This window comes from Acomys russatus, chromosome 12, assembly GCF_903995435.1.
Source record: "Acomys russatus chromosome 12, mAcoRus1.1, whole genome shotgun sequence".
NCBI lineage: Eukaryota > Metazoa > Chordata > Mammalia > Rodentia > Muridae > Acomys > Acomys russatus.
In genome coordinates, this window is record NC_067148.1 from 7,096,224 (window position 1) to 7,108,899 (window position 12,676).

Genomic DNA, 12,676 nt, shown 5'->3' on the forward strand with positions numbered 1-12,676 from the left:
CCATTGAGGAGTAGGGCTTTAATACAGTGTGGAGAAGGTGAAGGGGCTTTTTTCTTCTGGGACACCCTGGTAGAGTAGGAAGAGCAACTGGGTGCTTTCTCTGCCTCTCTGAAGTAGCAAGTTTTCAGCCAAGCATCTGGCTCCTAAGTCTTCAGTGGTAAAATTGTGTGATTAAGATTCTATTTTAAGACAACAATCCTCTCTCTCTCCTCAGTTGCCTTTCAGGAAAAAAAAAGTCTTTTAGTGAATATTAAAAATATAAATGTGGGGTGATGCTGACCAAGTTCTCTTCATTTGAAGCCAATATACACAGGTTTGTTAGCATTCAAATTCAGTTTTCAAAGCTAGCAAATACTAACAAGTATCCAATTCTACTAGTGTTTTACCTATCATTGAGGCAGTATAGTTTACAAAACTACAATATTATAAAAGAGAAGAAAAGCACGCCTTTACATATATGATGAGAAATATATGATGGTGGGTGCCATACAGGAGGGGCTGCAGTGTGCAAGTCAGCTCCTGGAGATGGTTCCCCGTTTTGTTCCGATGCAATAGGTGTGCCTTGGAGGGGCAGACTCTAGGGTCTTCATGTCCACATTGCTTCTTGTTGTTGAGGTGTCTTCTCATGTTTGTCATTGCTATATTCTTCACATGTCTGGCACAGCATGGTTGGGCATGGGAAGACCCTCACTGGCCATAGTCTGACATGACTGTTTCCTGGGTGACTGCCCATTGTCTGAGCAATTTTCCAACAGATTTATACGAAGATGAACTCTCATAAAATAATATTGTTTAGATCCATTGTGATTTTACAGAATTCCCTATTTGATTTATTACATAGTTTTAGAAAGTTAGGCTGAGACGTTTTTGTCAATGGCTCTGAGGTAGAAAATCTTGAGGAACAATCTAAATTTCAAGAAAGCATATTCTTAATAATTGGGTTAGGGACTTTTTGGTGGTAGCAAGAATAAGCCATATTAGGACTGGCTGATGTGATGTGCTCCTTGAAGCTGGGCTGTCATAGACACACAGAAACACAGAGACAGAGAGATAGAGAGAAACAGAGATTGGAAGCCAAGTGTCATTTGTGAAACATGAGAGAATTTCTAGGCTATTATAATAATGAGAAAATAAGAAAGATACATAAATACCAAGAGATCTCACATACATGTGGACTCTCAAATAGTCCCCCAATCTTGTAGACATAAAAAAAAATGATGGATAGCATGATGATTAATTTCTTGTACCCATTTTTGCCCTCAGCTTCCTGATGTGATTTAATAAAAAATTTTTAATAAGTAGATAGACACCTCGAGGATGTAAAGTATATACAATTTAGGGTTGTGGCTTTTTTCAATTTTTTATTAATTATGATTTATTCATATTACATCCCAATTGTTATCCCTCTCACTTGTTTCTTCTGTTCCCACCCTCCCTTCTTCTTCTGCCCTATTCACCTCCCCTAGCCCTCTGACAGGGAGGGGGCCTCCTCCTCAAGAGTCTGACCAAGTCTAGTCCAGACAGCCTGCATCACCTTCCTCTGTGTGCTCACAGGGACTTAAAAAAATTATAAGACTGCTTTTTAAGATAATTGATTCTTTCTTTGTAACTGTAAATTGCAGCCTTCCAGTAAAGAAAAATTTGACTGAAAAAATTAACTTTCCTGCTTAGGCTTTGTTAATCTATAACAAGTTGCTTGCTTAGTTACAAATGTATATGGGTTCTTGGGAATAATTTGTTTTTCACCCATGACACATAAAACCTTTGATCATGTGAGGGTACTGGGGAACATGCTTTGATTATGTGAGGGTACTGGGTAACATGCTTTGATCATGTGAGGGTACTGGGGAACATGCTTTGATCATGTGAGGGTACTGGGGAACATGCTTTGCTCATGTGAGGGTACTGGGGAACATGCTTTGATCATGTGAGGGCACTGGGGAACATGCTTTGATCATGTGAGGGTACTGGGGAACATGCTTTGTTCATGTGAGGGTACTGGGGAACATGCTTTGCTCATGTGAGGGCACTGGGGAACATGCTTTGATCATGTGAGGGTACTAGGGAACATGCTTTGATCATGTGAGGGCACTGGGGAACATGCTTTGATCATGTGAGGGCACTGGGGAACATGCTTTGATCATGTGAGGGTACTGAGGAACATGTGTTTTACTACCTATACTCACTGAAATCATTCACTTAAAGAAAAATAGAATGTAAACACATTGTGATCGTTCGTACTGATTGAAAGATTTTACTGGGTGGGCTAGATAAGCTATGGGAGAAAAAACAAAGTTGTCAGAGCTGTACCTGAAACACACACACACACACACACACACACACACACACACACACACACACAAAATGAAAGTTCTGCCTACTGTCTCCTCTGCCCAGTCATATACTCTTCGGATTCTTTATTAACCAGTCAGGGATAGTTTTTGTGTAATTTTTACACAACACTGAGACAGGAGATTTCCCATATAGCAGTGACAATACTAGCATCCGTTAGCATTCAGCTCACCTTGAGTTCAGTGATTATCAACCAAATCCACAGAGCCATGCCTTGATACAATGTGAATGAAGGCTACCTCTAACAAACAAGTGGCAATGGCATGTGTGTAGACGTCAGAGACGGGCGCGTGGGGTTGGTTTTCTCCTTCTGCAATGTGAGTCCCAGAATAAATCAGTAGTCTAGCTTAAGGCAAATACCTTTACACCGAGCATTTTCTGTCCCCTTTATTATTTTTTTGAGGGTAAGGAATAAAATAACAGAGAACTTATACATATGACTATGACTTCTTGAAGACTTACACAAAATGTACATAGTTCTTTGATAGACAGCCGCCGACAATGTAATGCATCAGAATAAAAATATAACAGGGCTCATGTATTATGTATTTAAGTAAGAGACTATTGCTGTTATTATTCCTTCTCACTTATTAGACTAGGATATGTAAGTTAGAAAAAATAACATTAAACCCAGTTTATTGCTCTACTGGACATATAAAGTATCGCAAGCCACAGGATATTTATAGTTACAATACTAAACAGCACAATGAAGTACTGTTTTTATCATTGCAAAACGTTCTGCTCAGTAGTATTGGATCACAGATGGAGGCTACTAAATATACAGTACAAAACTTTTGCACATTAATGATCATCAAATAGATTTAGATAAATGGTGCATATTTATAAAATTTTATCCTGTCATGTCAGTATAGGAATTGGCAGTGTATGACACTAAACATAACCCAATCTTATCCTCTTTAGGTGAATTGGGAAAATCGTCCCCGTGTTTTAACCACTTGTTCGTATATACATAATATTATAATTTTATATATTACAATTTTAGCCATTCATTATACTTAATGTGATCACTTCAAATAGTTATTGTAATCAGGGAAGACAGATGGGGAGAAGATTATGAGACAGAAAGAAGGGGGAGAGAAAGCATATAAACTGAGTGTAGTGTCAATTCATTTCTGCTTTTCTGTCTACAGAGCTTTGCAAAACAAAGCAGTGCTGAGATAAACTATAGGCCTGAAATGAGGAAAGGGAAAAATATAAAGAAAACATAATTCAATACGCCACAAGAATAATCCTCATCTAGGGAAAACAAAAGGTGCTTTTATTGCACCTATTCATCTCATCATATTCCAAGGCCACCTTATAGAGGAACATATTTCTTTAAAAACACTGAAAACATCAATACTTGTGCCATTCTAAATATTTTTTTTGAGAAATAAAGAAAATGTGTCTTTGAATCTGTAGTGAGAAAATGGTGAAGTGCCAAAGCCCACAAAGTAGGCAAGAATGAAAACAGGCCTCCACTGGTTATTCCTCTTCCTAAAAGAATGACACAATTGGAATAAAATGTGATTCAGAGACTATATTTACTTTCTTTTCTAAGGGAAGGGTAATCAAGGAAATGCATTTTCAAGCTGTGTAGTAGGAAAAATAAAAGTCATGTTAAGCTGCACTTACTATTTAATTTTTCAGTTTCTCACATATATAGCATTTCTCTTTATCAAAACAGACTGAATCTACTTTCCAATAAAATAAAGTGATGTACTGATTTTGGAAAAAAACTTTGAGTAGAAAATTGTTCTAATTTGCAATTATAAAGGTAAAAGTCAGGGCTAAAAGACTAGTCAGTGGTCATGGGCATATTTTGCTCTTGTAGAGGATCCATACTTAGTTCACTTCCTAGCAGCTCATAACCTCTAGCTCTAGGAGATCTGATGGTTGCTTCTGGCTCTACGGGCCCTATGTGCACACACACACACACACACACACACACACACACACACACATACACACACACACACATACACGAGAGAGAGAGAGAATTAAAATAAATAAATATTAGTAAATTGATAAAAGTTATATGATTATTTGTTAATCAAATGTTAAAAATCCATTTGGATGTGGTAAAGTGATAAAATATCTTAGTAGCATTCTATAATTAGTAATTTCTTTTTCATCTCAGTGTGCATATGTATGTTAAAATATGTACAAATGTGTTAGTGTTAACTGCATGTGGAGGTGGGGGCCTATATGCACATGTGAGTGTATGTACCCATGAATACACCTGAAGAAGCCTAAGGAGGTTATTATATAGCCTGATCCAGCAATCTCCAACATAATCTTCAAAGACGGGGTCTCTCACTGAATCTGGAGCAAAGCAGGCAGCTAGCAAGACCCAGAGTTCTTCCTCTGTAAGCCCCACCCACAGCCCTGGGGTTACAGGCCCATGTGACTGCGTCAGACTGTGTTCATTCTTGAGATTTACACTAAGGCTCTCGTTCTTCGACAGCAGTTGTTACTACTGACAGCGGTGTCTCCTGTTCCAAAGCTAAGTTTTTAAATGTTGTAAAAATATGAGGAGCACAAATGAAATCCCAGTGTACAATTAGACAAATGATCAGAATGGAGATTGAATAATAGTGAGCCTCGGTCGATTTAATAGGTGATAAAGAAAAATGACATAATGGCAAAGTGTATTTTTTCAACAAAATAAACATTTAGCCATAAAAATTCATTTTATATGCCTCTACGTTTGTGTTTTTCTCAACTTCTTAAAGAAGAAGAATAAGCAACTGTATTTTGTAATATAATGGTCATAAAATGATAGTTTTGTGTGGTAGAATTGACTTCAAAAATAAAAGAACAAAAGTGCATTTTCTTTGAACTTGACTAAATTTAATGATAAAGAGAGCATATCATAAGCATTTTGTATTTTGTAAAAGAACTTTGCAAGCTGACTTTACTATTGAAAGAGCATAACAAAGGAAAGAAATTGGAAAGAGAAAGTCATGTATATTCTTAAATAACTTTTAAACAGTTCCTGCCGGTTGTTTAGCTCATGTGAGTGGCAAAGCATAACTAGACAAATCCTGAAGTTTCCAGTTTCAGGTGTGGGTTACAATAGAGACTAACATTGACCCAAGGAATTAGAACTAAGTATGCCAGAAACCATGTCCCCCAGTGACTTGCATGGCTTCAGGACATACGGTAGGTGATCTTATGCTATCGTCCTGACGTTCTTAAGGGTTTCTGGTCATACTTCAAACCACTCATCAGGACTGAAATTCAGAAACCTTTTTGTTTCATTGTATCCTTCATAACAAAATCCCAGGTATGATTTTTCATGAAAATTTCACGGAACTATATATTTTATAGATCGGTTAGTCGTCATGTAGGACAGGGTAATTTGTTTAATATTCTGTGTACACAATTGACTATTAACCAAGCCACTGGTAATTTTTTTGATTGTCCTAAATTAAATTACTATAAATAGGATTCTTAGTGCACTTCATGGTTTTTGAATACAGACAGCTAGTAGAGGCTTTTATCCAGAGGCAAAAATATTTGGTGGAAGTTTGGGGAGTAAGACTGCTTTGAGAAAATAGGAAGATGATTTATAATAAAAGTCAATTTTCATGTTTAAATAGGATTTGCAAAAGCATTCCCAGAATATCTGTTGTTACTAGGTATGGTTTGAGGTATTTGACAAAAACATGGATTCTTCATGGGATATGCATGGTATAGGACCATGGGTACTGTGCTTGAAATGGGCAAGGAATATAAAGTTTTCTTCTGGCTAAATGTTATTTTTAAAGGCATATATATAGAAAGATCTGGAGAATCATTAGTGCGCTTGGAAAGGTCCGTTTGAATTCTTAGACATTCGGCATTTTAAGAAAGAAACAGGCAAGCATAGAATTAAGAGAACAAAGGAGTATAACTGTCAACAGTGGGAGCAGGGTTTGTTTTTATGGGTCAACAGATTTGGGTACAACATTGTACATAGTTTGGATTTGCCTAGGTATTTGTTTTGATCTGTTTATTTTTGAAGAAACACTTATTTCAAATTGACAATTTTTTATTTTATGAGGAATATTCTTCTACGCTGGCATTACAGGCACAAATGATTTATTAAATGGATACCGTTTATTAAAAAAAAATCTTTCTTTTTGACTGTGAATTATTCCCTGATCAGCTGTCTCCTTTATATCAAATAATGTATCATTTTTGAAATTTGTTGAAACAATCATGTTTTTATTGATCACACAAACAATAATGTTCCTTCAATGTGTTAAGTGTGTACAATTCCTTAGTGTGGCAGACATGAGCAGATATAAGTATTTTAACTTGAGAAGTTCAAGTCTAGGTGCCTCTCCAAAGCTCTCCTACAGTGTTCTCAGTGTCCATGTAACACAGTCATTGATTGAAAGTCTCTTACAGACTAAAAATCAGTCTCTAACGAGGCCACCCTGAGACTGTCTTTAAATGGGTGACATTAAATAAATAAATTAGTCAATGCAGATGTTAGGTTCCACAATTATTAAATTAAAAAAAGGACTTAAATAAAATGAGAATTAAATGGCAGTAAGTATAAAAGATTTAAATATTGATAAAATTAAAGAAAATCAATATTTTTTTCCCATTTTGAGAACAGAGGTACTATAGAATGCTTTCTAAATATGGCATATTGAATAGTGAATTGATAAAATACCTGAAATTAATAAGCAAAATTTCACAAGCAAAATGAGAGGCATTATATACTAAAAGTAAACTATAAATGTTCTATAAATATCTAATTAAATAAATGTGATTCTATTAGTTAATAAAAATTTTTTCACTTCTAATTAAATTCAAGTTTTTTTTTTCAAATTTCAAAAACACATCCTTGATCCTTATTCTATCTGCTGAGGAAGCAACCATGCTAACACATAAACTGGAAAACTTAGTGCTCTATTTTGCATTTGCAAATATTGATATAAAACACATATTAAAATCACTACAAAATAATTCAAGTTAAAATAACAATCCATTGATATATAGAACATCTTGTCACAAAAATTTTTAGGGCCTGGGAGATGGTTCAGCAGTTAAGAGCACTGGCTGCTTTTGTACAGTTTGAATCCCGATTCCCATGTGAGGCAGCTCTGTACTGCTTGTAACTCCAACGCTAGGGCAACCAAGATCCTGCTCTGGCATCTAAGAGCATCTGTCCTCATGTTCACAAGTTTACATAAACACACACACACACATACACACACACATATACACAAATACATATAATCAAAAATGAAATAAGTATTTAAATTGAGAAAATACCAAGTTAATAAAAAAGGTAGGATTTAAGACTATAATACTATAAATAGAAAAAGATAAAAATGAATAGGAAGGCTCAAATAGCATAAAAAATCAAACATATCTGTACATATTTTAATATTATTTATAAACATTCATAACCCTTAATACAGTATAAATGTTACGTAAAGATATTTGACTATAATTATTAAATTAGCAGAATTGTCTCCATTGTAACTTCACATACATGAATATAGAATGTATTTTCAAGTCTTAAATAGCAGTAATAGGCCAGTCCCTATAGACTGGTGGTGGTTTTTGCCAACAGTCTATTTTATAAACATGTGTGAGTCTATACACATATGCATAATTTTGTTATTTGAAAGGATACATAGCAGCGTCATGATTATTATAGTTTGATCTGGGAACCAGAACTTTAAACAATTATGAAAAGCTTTTATTTAACTTTATAATACGTCCCCTCACAAATTGTTTCTTTTATAATTAGTTACATTATTTACACTAGTTTGAGTCAACCTATTGATGTTTAAGATTGCCTTACAACTAGATACCTTTTTAAGCAGAAGATCTTTGGCTACCTCAGGGTGAACTTCAAGTATGGTTTTTTCCCGCGTATCAGTCCCCTTTTACCATCTTTATAAATTCCAAGCAAGGCAGAATGTTCACGGATAAAACTTTAAGACTTTCTTTATTTTTCAGACTTGAAAATCTGCCATCAGAGTTCAGATTTCACAGGTCCCAATTCCCTGAGGCCTGTGGTTCAAGCTTAAGGGCCCTTCCTATTTCTGATAATGTCACAATGCATACTGCCCACATAATTTAAACGAGGCTTATCTTTGTGAAGTTGCACGTTGACAGCCCACTCCAGCTATATCTCCCCTCACCAATGGTTAAAATTCAAGCTGTCAGAGTAATTCCTCATTGTATTCTGACACACAACATGTTGATTTTTCTGCTTCAGTAGCAAATGAAAATGAAATTACCCACTGGGTTTCCCAGCCTGAAAAGCATTCTGTCATTCCTGACACCCTGAATTCTCTCTTCCTGCTGCAAAGTTCGGTAGGGCTCTTCTGTATGAGCTTCTGCCTGGCATACAAAGCGGTTTGAAGTGAAAACCAAAATCCTGCCCTTTATTTTAGGTACTGGCTGACTTACATTTAAATTTCAAATAGGTAGGCAAGGAAATACAGTGGCATCGCAGCTATCCAGTTATTTACAAGTTAAAGTGGGAACAAATTCAAAGCAAGAAGAGCAGCAAATATCAATTTACTGTCTCCTGCCAGTGAAAGGAGGTTACATCTATCACCATAGCATCACCAAAACCCACGTTTTTCTCTCCAAGCGTTTAGACAGTGCTTTGAAAAACATACCTTTACACTTGAGAAGTATGTGACAGTATTTATCATAGAACCTAATTAAGACTTTGCAATGCACTTAGAATCTTTTATCCACTGGATAATTATAAAAAACAACCATTTGGAAAACTCACATTGGCTTCCTTATCTCACTGACAAATATGAAAAACTACTTTATGAAACTGGTATTCGGTATCCAAAAGTTGTGTACTTTTCTTGCATAAAATACTTAGGGAATTCTTTTGATCTGAAGTGGAGAAATGTAGAATTATCTCTAAGATTTTTTTTTTTTTATAACTTTAAAAGGATCCTTCTTCAACAAGCTGTTGGCTCCTCTTGTGCATGACACTTTCAGTGAAAACTCATGACAACAGCCAGCTTCCACCTTGCGAGGAGGCTATTGCTGTTACATCCAACTTTCTTGCAGGGAAAAGTCATTTTAAGAGCTGATAGAAAAGGGGAAAAGGCATGTTTTGTAAATATACTGGCAGATTCCTGTTCATCTGTGCTCCACAGTCCTGTCTCTGCTGCCTCTAAGGAATGCATTCCTTTTAACAACAATTCACTGGTTTTTATTTTGCAGCCTGTCAACTGCCTATTTTCTACTACTCTCTTTTCTGTTTCCATCTCTAAGAGCCATTCTAAAGGCACTAGGGGTATACGTTACGAAATGTCTTTCTTTCTATTTAATGTTTTGCTCTTTAAGTAGAACGCTAATTTTCTAAAACTTAATACATTGCATTACTACAGAAAAAAATATGTTTTAAAATTATGAGTTATTTCTGTTTGAAATGTTGTCTTTGTCCCTCTCCATCTACAACACAATGTCTAAAGTCCAGACTAACTCAGGTATATGTACCAACTCTGAACCTCATCTGACCCTTGACTCATTTCCAGGTTTTACTATTGGAATTCCCTTCCACATATATTTATTTTGAGTTAGCTATAAATTTTCATGTAAGTGTAAGAAATGATGTATAGAGAAAAGTAGGCATGGTGGCACACGCTTCTAATTCCACACCAGGAACTCTAAAGCAGACATCTGAGACTAGCCTGCTAACATAGTAAGTTTCAGGTAGCCTAAACTATATACCATATACCATGGTGCTGTCTCAAACTCCATATAATAACCCAAAATATGAAAGAATGCAGAGTGTGCTCTGTACCCTTTATCTAGTCTCCTCAACAGTAACTTTTGCCACCTAGGACACTGTGACAAGCTAAATATTTATATTCATATTTATTTATATTTTTAGAGAAAGTTAACTAAACAAAGACAATCCCCAATGCATGTAGAACATTCCATATGCTGGAGGCACAGGCTACTTAAAAGAAAAATATGGGCTATTGAAGGGGATCATCCAGAAAATTACCTCCTTTTCAAACACAAGGACCAGAATTCTGACTGAAGTTCGGATCCCAGAACCCATGTGAAGGAAGTAGCATGCCTCTGAAACCCTAGGGTTAAGGTTGGGAGGATGAAGACAGAGAAATCCCTATTTGCTCTTAGAGTAATATGTTTCTAATATTTGATACATTGCATTACAGCGTACCAAAGGTCAGATGAGGTACCAATGACTAAAGTAGTCTAGCCTTCAAACTTAGTGTTTTAGGTGGTAAAGAAACATAAAAATATTTTTAAATTAGGAGAGATCAAGATTTTAAATCTCATATATTTTCTGTATATGTGTATTAGTACAGTTTGGAAACTTTTAAAAATAACTATTTTTGTGATAGATCTATCTCAAAAGGTAAAATGCAGAGTAGTACAGGAAAACATCATGTCCACTTCTCCCCTCTGCATAAAGTCCAAAAAATGAATTTATATCCTTTATCCATATACTCTATTTTATAGATTAGGGAAGGAAAATTGAATGAATTTACATCAACCATGGTGTAGGAACTTTGATTCTGAGCACTGAAGTATTAAACCTATGCCTTTCTACATGCATAAAACTTACAGTAATGAACCCATTGACAAAATCTCTGCCTTCTAATTTGTCTAAGTCAATGTCCTATTGCTGTGAAGGGCACCATAACCACAGCAACTCATATAAAAGAAAACATTTAATTGGGGCTGGGTTATAGTTCAGAGAGTTAGCCATTATTTGTCATAGCAAAGATCATGGTGGCACACAGGCAAACTGGAGTCAAAGTTCTACATTTGGGAGCTAGGCACAGTGCATGCCTATAATACCAGCACTCAGGAAGCAGGAGAAAGGTGGATCTCTGTGAGTTTGAGGCCAGCAAGTCCAGGACAGCCAAGGCTACACTATCTTGAAAAACAAAACAAAACAAAATAGCAGTTCTACATTTGGATTGGCAAGCAACAGGAAAAAGAGAGTCTCTGGGCCTGGACTGAACTTCTGAAGCTGCAAAGCCCATCCCTAGTGAAATACTTCCTCCAACAAGGCCACACCTAAAAGACTACACCTCCTAACCATGCCACGCCCTATGAGCCTATGGAAGCAATTTTATTCAAGTCATCACAGTCCACTCCCCAGCCCCCATAGGTTTATGATCTTATCACAATGTAAATTGCATTTAATCCAACTTGAAAAGTCACCATAGTCTATCATAGTACAAGCACAGTTTAAAAGGGTAAAACTTAAAGTCTCTTCTGAACTGATGTAATCCTTTGACTGGAGCCCCTTAAAATAAATATTTATTAAAAAATAGATAACATACTCTCAACATAAAATGGCACATTACCATACCAAAAGGAATGGAAGAAACATAATGATAAAATGCTAAACCAAAACAAGACTGAGAAACCCAGAGGGTAAAATCAAAATTCTGCATCAATATGTCTGATGTCATAGTGCTCTGCATCTCTCCAAAGCTTTGTTGGCTGCAACACATTTTTCTCTCTTGGGCTGGTTCCCCTCCCCAGTAGCACTTTCCTGCCTTATATCCCATAACTTTACCATCTCCAACATCATTAAAATCCACAATGCAATCCAGGTTTCATCTAAACAATTTCACACAATGGCCTCTCTGGTCTCTGTACAGGGACACCAATGACATGCCTGGCTTCAGAACCTTCTTCCTTTAGTCACAGAGAAGAATTCCATCATCCCTTACTTGTATCCTTGACTCTGAACTGGAACCATGTGTCTGAAGCTCCTGGTTTCTGGTACTAACATCTGCTTGTTGGGGCTGGAACTCAGTCCCATTGTTCAAATACATTTTCACCAGCTTTCTGTTTTTGATGGTTTCCTTCAGTGCCTTAGGCTGGCTGTCCTGGACCTCACTCTGTACTCCAAGCTGGACTAGAACTCCTAGGTCCACCTGTGTCTGCCTCCCACATCCTGGGATTAAAGGCATGCACCACCCAGTTCAGCCCTAAACTCTTATTAATTCTTTTTCACAAATTAGATTCTTAGCTGGGCAGTGTCTTGTACTGTGGTCACCACTCCCTTTTTTCCATTTAGAATCAGGTTTTTCTTTAAGCTTTTTTGGCTCCTTGAGCACTGGGCTCAACTCAATTATGCTTCCTGGTGATTCTTTTCTTCTCCAACTCTACATTTTGCAATATTCCTTACTCAGATTGATTTTTTTTTTTACATTATAGATTTGTATAAAAGTGACCAATAATAACGGGTCAACACAGTCAACACTAGGCTGTCTGAATATCTCCTCTGTAGAAACTGTCAATCTATAAGTCTTCAATTTAGCCTTGGGCATACACTATGAAC